This window comes from Odocoileus virginianus, chromosome 24, assembly GCF_023699985.2.
Source record: "Odocoileus virginianus isolate 20LAN1187 ecotype Illinois chromosome 24, Ovbor_1.2, whole genome shotgun sequence".
Taxonomy (NCBI): domain Eukaryota; kingdom Metazoa; phylum Chordata; class Mammalia; order Artiodactyla; family Cervidae; genus Odocoileus; species Odocoileus virginianus.
The window spans coordinates 31,425,537-31,436,715 of NC_069697.1; the positions used below are offsets into that span (position 1 = coordinate 31,425,537).

General features: G+C 36.3%; 1 pseudogene; it reads left to right on the top strand.

Annotated features, from left to right (window-relative positions):
- The first annotated feature begins 5,238 nt into the window (after window positions 1-5,238).
- LOC110124525 (cytochrome c oxidase subunit NDUFA4 pseudogene) lies at window positions 5,239-10,583 on the top strand (annotated as a pseudogene).
- Window positions 10,584-11,179: the final 596 nt, after the last annotated feature.

Below are 11,179 nucleotides of genomic sequence, written 5' to 3' on the forward strand. Positions count from 1 at the left end.
ACTTCAAATGTTAGAACTTGATGTATTACTTCTCAACATACCGCTAACTTTTCACCATTTCAACTAAGTCCTTCTCTTTTGAACAAGATATGTGTCACAATCTGCTCAAAGAAGAGAATCAAATATCGCTGTTGTTCAGTCTCTCAGTTGTGTCTGACTCTGTGACCCCCATGGACTGCAATACACCAGGCTTCCCTGTTCTTCACCATCTCCCAGAGTGTGCTGAAACACGTGTCCATTGAGTCGGTGATGCCATCCAACCATCTCAGCCTCTGTCACCCCCTTCTCCTCCTGCCTTCAATCTTTCCTAGTATCAGGGTCTTTTCCAATGAGTCAGCTCTTCGAAACAGATGGCCAAAGTATTAGAACTTCAGCTTTAGCGTCAGTCTTCCCAATGAATACTCAGGGTTGATTTCCTTTAGGATTCACTGCTTCAAATATACTTTATTCTTTTCTTGCTAATCAGTTTTGTCTCTTATAAAGCTCAAAAATTCTGACCAAAAGGGGATAGAATATATACCATAAATATGGGCACAGTTCATGAGCAATTGTTTTATTTAAAAAAAAAAAACTTTAGGTATAAAACTATATTAAAACTTTAAATATGATCAAGACTTTCTTAAAATGTGAATGCATATATGTCATATATATGTATAACATAGATATTTATGTTTAATAATAAGGAATACATATTTTTATAGCATAATTTCTGTGACACTTCTGCCTAAAATGTGTTACCTGAATCTAATCATGAAGAAACATCAGAGAAACCGAAATTGAGAGATACTCTACAGAGTAATTGGCCCATAGCTTCCAAAGGTGTCAAGGTCATGATAGTCAAGGAAAAACTGAGGAATACTGTTCTGTATTAAAGGCCGCAACAAAATGTAACACAGAATCTTGAATTGGATTCCATAGATGTAAAGAACATTAGTGGGATAATAGGTAAACTTAATTCTAATTTTTGGAAGCAAAAGTTTCCGAGAATTGGGTGACAGTAATGTGCCAGTGTTAATTTCTTAACTTTGATGGACATATTGTAGTTCTGTAAGAGAATAACCCTGTTTGTAGGACTTATATTCTATTGGTGAGTAATGGGCATCATGTTGGCAATTCAAGCCCAAGTAAGAGGTATTAGTTATTTGTATTACTCTTGCCCAAAAAAGTAACATCTGATGTTGAATAAGCGATTCATGACAAAGTCACACCATTATTGATTAATGACATCTACTACCAGTACACGATGTTCATACCCTTGCAATGTATTTCTGATCCTGACCTATGGACATCGTGACACCCAACAATCTCTAGCACCACAGCTGACTCTGTTGGTAGCTTGCCATTTCTTCCTTTCATTCTTTCTTGCTAGTAGAACCCCAATTTCATTGAGATATGAACATCAGGGTCTTTTCTACCTCCAGGAAGTGGATTTTTCTTAATCTAAGCCTTTCATGGTTTAGACACGAGCATGTAATATATAATTCTGTCTAATAATAATGACACATAAAAGCAAGTCTGCTGGGGTGGGAGTTAGCAGCGCTTCAAAGAAAGATCTTACTTACAAATAACAAGAGACCCACAGAATGAAATGCCTCTTCTTTTATTTGATGAGGTCATGCCTGTAAGTAACACCTAGTATTAGAGCAGTTGTTGTGCAACCATGAGGAGATAAGCCTAAGGACAAAGCCAGGACAGTAAAAATGACAGAGCAGAAAGAGAAAAAAAATCTATGTCCTTAATAGTGCCACTGAGTACTAAATTAAGCAACCTCTAATTACCCTATCCCCTTGCCTGTTATGTGAGATAATAGTTTTTTACTTTTTATATGTATTTGATATGTAATTATTTATTTTTATATTGACAGAGCATATATAATATATATAATACATCTTTGGTAATGTCTTTGATTTAAAATCATAGTTATAGATTTGGAAGTGGCCTTAGAAGTAATCTGTATCCTAGTCTAATCCTTTCATCTATTTATAAGGAACAGCTTAGACAAGTGGGGCATCTTGCCCAGGGTCAAAGTTAGTAGCTGATGAGACTCTAGAATCCAAGTCTTTGGATTCTGTTCTGTGTACATCATGCTGTCTACTCTTCTAAGAAATGAAGATAGTTCAAAATCTTTTCAGGGAGGGACATTGGGCATCAACTTTCCTGAGAGGGAGTGACTGATTTTCATGTAGTAAAAGATTAATTCAATCATTTTATTACGGACTTCTGCAGGGACAGACAGTGTCCATACCAAAAACAGTCTTCTGCCCAGATTCAAAGAATTGCTGCAGACTCTTTGCAAGAAACACTGGCTTTTGTCGAATTTAAGTAAATCTGTGGTGCTATTTTTCTGTTAAGCATCCACAGTTGTTTAGAGTCACTTTCAGATATTTAGGCATTATTTCATATAGAAAACTTCACAGAAAGAAATTTTCATCTCTTGGGAAGTGAGTTCTGAAAATAAAAATATGTAAGCATTTACTTCTCTTTCTTTATGACTTTCATACCAAGGAGGCCAAATGAGAAAAACAACAAACAACAATAAAGCATTATTTAGAGTAAAAGCAGTGCTGTTGGGAATTATATATTGTATGGCTTTAACAGTCTGCTTCCTTGTTTGAATTTGAATAGTGTTACCAGTTTAACCACTTCGAATTTTGCACTTTTTCTACAGGTTTTTTGATCTTCATAAATACAGCATTGTGGTTTGCAAAGATAAGGGCATTCTCTGGACATTTTGCTTTTCAAATACAAAAAAAAAAAAATGATGATGCACACTTTTATGTTACTACCCTCCATAAATAGATATACCATTATCTTTTTGCTAAGTGCATTGCAGATTAATCACTCTCAATTAAAACAGTCCCAAATTGAAAACAGTAGTTTTTTTTTAAAGTTAATAGAAATTGTATCCATCTGGTATTGTTGCTTTAACAGTTCAATTTGCAAATAAATGAGCAATTATAATCATTTATCTCCACAAAAAAAATAAGACTTATAGAATGTTTTCTTTCATGAAAACAGCACCACCATCTGGAATCCTACAGTCTGTGCAATGAAAGAATTAAATTGCAAGATTCTGTTTTGTTTTAACTGGTAGAAAAGTAATTTGTCTCTTCCTGAGAGGTTTTACTGGTAAAAATAATGCAAACAATTGCAGGTTAGAAATAGCTGTATTCCATCCCACCACATGGGATCCATGTTGTTTATGCCCTACAGAAATCAGTGGATTTTAATGGGGCTTTCACATGATTTCTTTTATAGCTAATGTTATTTAAAAATTAACATTTCAATAGGAATTAATTTTATATACCCTTCTGACTATGCATTCTCTCCACAATAGGAAAACACATTTAAAAAAAATTCAACCTAAGGTTAAAGAAGTCTGAAGTTCCAGTTTCTTAATTTTTTTTTTCGAGTAGAGGTTAATTGGGGCAAATGATGAAAAAAAAAATGGAATCAGTCCTCAAAAATTGAAAAATTTGTAAAATATATTTTTAATATACAACTGTACAGAATTATTATCATAATTATTACATGAATTCGATGGACCATTAATAGCATGCCATTTTAAGTATACATATGTGGATCAAATATATCTGTTCAACAGTTTTACTCAACACTGTATAAAATTAAGCAAATTTTAAGTTCTTCAAAAATGAAAAATACTATATAATATTTGTTAAAATCCTTGCTGTTCTCATGAATGGAACAAAGCAATTGATTCAAGAGTCAAAAATATCATTCAACACTCTAAACAATCATTTTCTTGTATTGTTGTGTGAGAATGTTTTAATCAATGGCTTAATTGACATTGTTTTTTTTTCATAAGTCAGCCTTAAACCAAACACTCCAATGTTCCACTCAGTTGCCAAAGTCAGTCTCATCCTGCACTGAGCCATGTGCATCCTCTAAAGTGGAGCCAAGAACAATTTTGTTTCCTGGAAAACAAAGGCAAAGATTCTCTAGCTATGTCAAATGAACATCATAGATAAACATGCTTTTATATCTATTCCAAATCTCTCTTGCATTTCAGTTCTCTACTCTGTAACTATGTTCCAGTCAGTTTATTTGACACTCTTTTCTTCTTTACCACTACTATCCTAAGGACACTGAACCTAGTACTAAACAGTTACTGAACACTTACCATGGACCAACCTGCTCGAAGCATCTCATATGTAGTCATTCATTCTCATTACAATCCTATGCAGTAGGCTCTACTACTTCCCCCACTTTTGAAGATGAGGAAGCTGATGCTCAGAGAAGTTAAGTGACTTTGTGATTTACCCAAAGTCACACAGCTAAGAAGGAGACCACAGATTTCAACACAGAAAGTCTGGTTTCCAATGCCCTGCTTTTAGGCACCTGAATGCTGCTTCTCAACCCGTGTATGATCCCATCAGTGGTCTTTGACTTTGACCATCGCTTTGTATTTTATTCATTTCAATCCAAGCTTGCCTTATTTGGAGTAAATTCCAAATCAATTTGTAAGACTTTTTCCATACATAATAGTATTTTTTGTCTACACATGTTTAAATTGCTCTCTTCAAAAGTCATTCATATTCAATAACTCTTTGAAAGTCAATTATGTAATTTCAAAAATATTATCTAACTTTTAAAAATCTATGGCTCAAGTAGCATCATCTATCAAAACGAATGATGCACATACACTTTGAACAATTCCTCAGCTATAATTTTATTTTACATATATTCTCCCATATATCCTTGAAGACAAATCTATAAATATGCTGACTTCATCACTGTAAATGCAAAAGTTTGGAAACCATCTAAATGCCCCTGCATAGGGGAATGATTAAGTATAAATTATGTCCCATCCTTGCAGTGGGATACTATATAGTCATTAAATGAATGAGCTAGATTTGTATATATTCTTATGGAACTAGGTTCAAGATAACATGAATTTTAAGAAAGTCGCAGAAGGGATATTTAGGATATTTCAATTTATGTAAAACAAGATATTTATATTAATTACACCTATATGTAAATAGAAATTTTAAGTAAATGCCTCTGGAAGGAGTTTGTAGGAAAAGATATATCTCAGTGCTCACGCTTGTGCTCTGTAAATGTTTACTATGTTCATATATTATTTTTAAATTAGAACAAACTAATGATAGAGAAATGTAGACTCAGTGTTTCTATGAGCAGAGCACTGCATCTGGAGCAAATGTGCTTAATTCCCTGTCCTGCCACCAAGGAAACTGGCATTTGTTATGGGAAAGGACCATGTGTGCACATGGCTTGCTGGCCAAGCAGGAATTTAGTGCTGTAAGTATACAGATTTCAAGTAAAAGGAAGGAAAGCGCATCTCACTGGGGTGAATAGAGAAGGAATCGGAGTAAGCAGTGTTAGAACTGGACCCTGAAGTGTTTTGCTGGGGCAGTATAGGGCTTAGAAGAGTGAATTCTGGACCCAAGCTCCCTAGAATCTAATCTGGCTCCAGCAATGACATGCCACGTGATTCTGGGCAAGTTATTCAGCTTTTCTGTCTTTAATTTCCTTATTAATAAGTTGGGGATAATAACAGTGCTTGTCTTATGGTGTGGTGATAAGGCTGAAATGAGTTCTTATACACAGAGCATATGGGGCAATACATGGAATACAAAGCACTATTCAAGTATTTGCTATTACGATTTATTTAAACAGGAAAAAGGTAAATTATTTTCAAAAGGAAGTATGAGAATCAATTAAAATAGGAGGAAATTAAGCTCAAACTCTCTTTCAAACCTTATGCAAAAATAATTGGCAAGTGAATTAAAGATTTCAGTATTAAAAAACAAAGTGACAAAGGTATAATAGGAAACATAGATGCAATAATCTAACTTAGTCATGAAAGACACCTTTCTAAATATGATCCTCAAAGTGAATACCTCAAAAAAATCATAGACTGAACGTGCTAAAAAATAAAAAACTTCTTTAACACACACACATACACACAAACTGTTGCAAGCAAAGTTCAAAGAAAAACAATGATGAACTATCTGACCTCACTAAGGATCAAAGAAATGCAAATGAACAATGATCAATGCTCATTGATCCTGCAGATAAATGTTGCAAAACAGGCACTTATCTATAGTATTGACAGAGTAGAAGTTGAAAAATATTTTCTGGAAAAAATTTTGGCACTATGTTTCCAAAACTATAAAATGCACATACCCTCTGGCCTAGCAACTCCACAGTTAGGAATTTATCCTAGGAAAATAATTAGATATGTTCAGAATGCACGCATGCATGCTAAGTCACTTCAATAGTGTCCAACTCTGTGCGACCTTATGGACTGTAGCCTGCCAGGCTCCTCTGTCCGTGGGATTTTCCAGGGAAGAATACTGGAGTGGGTTGCCATACCTTCCTCCAGGGGATCTTCCCAACCCAGGTATTGAACCCTCAGTTTTCACATCTCCTGCACTGGCAGGCAGGTTCTTTACCACTAGCACCACCTGGGAAACCCATATTCAGAATCCAAGATAGCAATCTCAAGACACATTTTTATACCAGTGAAAAATTAGAAGAAACTTTAAATTTTCATCAATGGGAAATTGGTTCAATAACTTATGATACATCCAGATAAAAAATACTATAAAATTATTTATTAATATGGAAAATGACCAGATTCATTTTAGATGAACAAGTCAAGTTCAAACTAGTATGATTAATAGGAGCTTTTTCATGTAGAAAATATTTTTGTGCATGGACACAGAAAAATGTCTGAAGAAACATGTACTGCTAAAATGCTAAGTGTATTAATTACTAGATAATAAGTTTCTTTATTTTTCTGGGCTCCAAAATCACTGCAAATGGTGATTGCAGCCATGAAATTAAAAGATGCTTACTCCTCAGAAGGAAAGTTATGACCAATCTAGACAGCATATTAAAAAGCAGAGACATTACTTTGTCAACAAAGGTCCATCTAGTCAAGACTGTGGTTTTTTCAGTGGTCATGTATGGCTATGAGAGTTGGACTATAAAGAAAGCTAAGTGCCGAAGATTTGATGCTTTTGAACTGTGGTGTTGGAGAAGACTCTTGAGAGTCCCTTGGACTGCAAGGAGATCCAACCAGTCCATCCTCAAGGAGATCAGTCCTGGGTGTTCATTGGAAGGACTGATGCTGAAGTTGAAACTCCAGTACTTTGGCCACCTGATGCAAAGAGCTGATTCATTGGAAAAGACCCTGATGCTGGGAAAGATTGAGGGCAGGAGGAGAAGGGGATGACAGAGGATGAGATGGTTGGATGGTGTCACCAACTCGATGGTCATGGGTTTAGGTAGACTCTGGGAGTTTGTGATGGACAGGGAGGCCTGGTGTGCAGCGGTTCATGGGGTTGCAAAGAGTCGGACACGACTGAGAGACTGAACTGGACTGAACTTAGTAAGTTTCCAGGTGATTTTCATTTTCTTCTTTAAAAATCTCCTCATTACTATAAAGCAATTATCCTTCAATTAAAAAGTAAATAAATTTTTAAAAAATCTCTTCATTGGAAGTATTTTCTTGCAACGACTAGGTATTACATTTATAGCAATTTTTTAAACAATACTTTCCATTAGGGAAATCAAAATAGAAGCAGGTGTTGAAAGATGAATATGATATACCTCTTCCCTACTGCTAATTTTGGGTCTGTCAGCAATGTTTGTGTGTGTTTGATGGGCAGAGGAGTGAATATAGACTAGGGGGTAGATATTTTTATTATCAATGTAAATAAATAAAAATTACAGCTTAACCACTCAAAGCTGATTTAAATATACTAGTCCTGTGGGATTTTTCCCCCACTAAGCTTCAGCAGAAGAGGGTTTGTACAGAGTGAAGTAAGTCAGAAAGAAAAACACCAATACAGTATATTAATGCAAATATATGGAATTTAGAAGGATGGAAACAATGACCCTGTATGCAAAACAGCAAAAGAGACACATATATATTAAGAACAGACTTTTGGACTCTGTGGGAGAAGGCAAGGGTGGGATGATTTGAGAGAATAGCATTGAAACATGTATATTACCATATGTGAAATAGATCGCGAGTCCAGGTTCGATGCATGAGACAGGGCACTCAGGGTCACTGCACTGGGATGACCCTAAGGGATGGGATGGGGAGGGAGGTGGGAGAGGAGTTCAGGATGGGGAACACATGTGCACCCATGCCTGATTCATGTCAGTGTATGGCAGAAACCACTATAATATTGTAAAGTAATTAGCCTCCAATTTAAATAAATAAATTAATTAATTTTAAAAGATTAAAAGTTTTTAAAAAAGAAATTCAAGAGAGAAGAGTTAGACAATCATATTTGCTCTCTCTGAACAAATAAATTTAAGATGACCTCCAAAGGAAAAAGAAGAGAGTTTATAATTTCCTTAATCATCAAGTTTTTTAAAGGTTTCTGACTAGAATAATGATATTTTTAAACAGCACTATAAATAGGCTGGTGAACTACACCAGAGGAGGTAAATTTTTCCTTTAAAGTTAGCCCCTCCACTCAACAAGCCCTGACTTTGTGCCAAGCACAGAAGATCCTAAGTACATAGTCTCTCTCCTTATAAGGATGATTTTCTAGCAAAATGCAGATAGACAGGTAAACATGTAACACAGTTAACTCTGATAGATGCTAAAGTAAGAGTAACAAGCATAGAGCTAAGTCTACCTGGGGAGTGAGAGAAAGCTTCATAATGGAGAAACTCTTGAGCTGGCTTGGAAGAGATAAAATATCTGTCTTCAGTGGGGAAAGAACTCTTGAAATTAAAGATCTGGATTTAGATCAAACTCCGCCAACCAGGTGCCTCGGTCCATGGGATTTTCCAGGCAAGAATACCCAAGCAGGTTACCATTTCCTTCTCCAAGAGATCTTCTCGACCCAGGGATTGAAACCCCATTTCCTGCATTGACAGGCAGGTTCTTTACCACTGCGCTACCAAGGAAGCCCATGTATGATATATATAGATGTAGATACGTGTGTATATGTGTATAGGAGATAATAACAGTACCTAACTCAGGGATTGTTATGAGGATTGAATGGCTAACGCAAGCGAAGAGTTCAGAGTAGTACCTAGCACAGGGTAAGTGATCAGTGCTATGCTGTGCTTAGTCACTCAGTCCTGTCCGACTCTTTGCAACCCCATGAACTGTAGCCCACCAGGCTCCTCTGTCCATGGGGATTCTCCAGGCAAGAATACTGGAGTGGGTTGCCATGCCTCCTCCAGGGGATCTTCCCAACCCAGGGATCTAATCCAGGTCTCCTGCATTGCAGGCAGATTCTTTACCATCTGAGCCGCCAGAGAAGCAGTCAGTAAGTATGGTAAAGCAGTCACTGATGGAATTCAGGACACCCTACCCAAAAAATGAGACCTATTGAATATTTCAAGCTGAAGAAGTCCGAGAAAATAGCAGAAGCAAGAATGTCCTTCTAAACTCCCTGCCCTGTCCTTCTCTCCTGAAATAAAAATCACAACACCTTCATGTCAGAGGTGCCCTCCCTACATCTCTTTCTCTTATTAATCTGCTAGTGTCAGTTTAATTTTCAGATCCAGCCAAGGACCATAGGAGAGTTGAGGAAAACCTTTTCCTCCCCTTCCGCTATTCTTCTACATCGTTTTCTTGTTTCTTGTTTTTTTTTTCTTTTTCAAATGAACCTAAAATAATTCTGTCCACAGAATTCTTAGGATTCCTATTCATATATGCATAGGGTATGTATCTGGAAGATATTACAACTTGTAACCATAGTTTCCTCTATAGAAGGAAGTAATTTGGAACTTCATATAACTGAATTGTTAACTTGTGCATATATTACTTTTTAACAAAATAGAAATCTCTTTTGAGGTTTCTTTTAAATAACATCTTAGTATTCTTATTTGAATTGCATTCATATATACTGTAGCCTGGTTTTGTGTCTTTATTATAAGAATCTGAGTTCTATTGAGCTATTGAAAGGTGGCTAGTATGTCTGGGGAGTGGAAAACTTCATGAGAGAAAAATATCTAGGCCTTGAAGGAACAATGGCTGTTTTTCTGATGAAGGGGAGTGGTGAGGGCACTCCAAAGTTCAGGAATGGTCTTGCCTGAACACAAAGATGTGAACAAGCATCGCATATGAACAGCAGAACCCCAGATGCTGGGAATGGGGCTAGAAGGGAGAAATACTGGAATCTCTGTGAAGACAAGGACCATTCCCCTCACATTAAGCACTCTATCCCCAATTCCCAGGGCAGTGCCTGTAAGTGCTCCAACAAGTATTTACTGAATGAGTGAATGAATAAATTAATGAAAGAATATCCAAAACAATTGCAAAATATTTTGAATAAGAAATAAAAATAGCTCTCTCAGTTTGGACTCGAGGCCTCTGTCATCACCATACTCCCCGAGATCATTGGTCAGGTCAAGAAGCATCCTAGCTTGATCCCATTCTTCATATTTATTGGAGTGGGGGAACTGGAGCAGTACTACACCTGGCATTGTTCAATCCCTGTGTCAGTTGGGACAGAAAGAATAAGCCCGAACCCTGGAACAAACTAGGTCCTAATGATCACTGCAAGTTCTTCTCTGTGAATGTAGATTACAGCAAACTGAAGAAAGAAGATCCAGACTTCTAAATGAAATATTTAACTATAAAGCAGCTTAGAATGAAGGTCTTCCAGAAGCCGTCTGCACAATTTTCCACTTAACCAAGAATTATTTCCCCTCTAAATGCATTAAATCATGTTCGTATATTGTGTTGGGGTTTACACTGATGCATAAATAGTCTGAAGCTTGATGTGTGTCATTATTTAATGCTGGAACGCTACTCTGAACTTCATAACTTAGGATATGGGAAGTAAACTATTGGAATTTAAGGGGAAAAAAAGAAATAAAAATAAGTGATGACTTTGAGTATTTTAAAAACAAGTTAATAATAGCATGAGAAACTGAAAAAAGGTCACTGAGAAGTCTGTTTTAACACTAGTGACAAATATGTGGTGAATACCCACTGAATTGAAAAATGCATTTAACGTGGGTCTGAGAGCATTAGGAAAACTTCTTTTCTGTGGGAGACACACCCCCACCAAGTTCATACTTGAAAACCAATACTCGAAAATGCATTGTTAAAATGGTGTAACCACAATAATTGAGGGGGGCAGGGAAAGCAAAAGTAAGGGACTTTAACAATGGTCGGAGGTGAAAACCTGAATAGAGATTTGTGGAGCAGCTA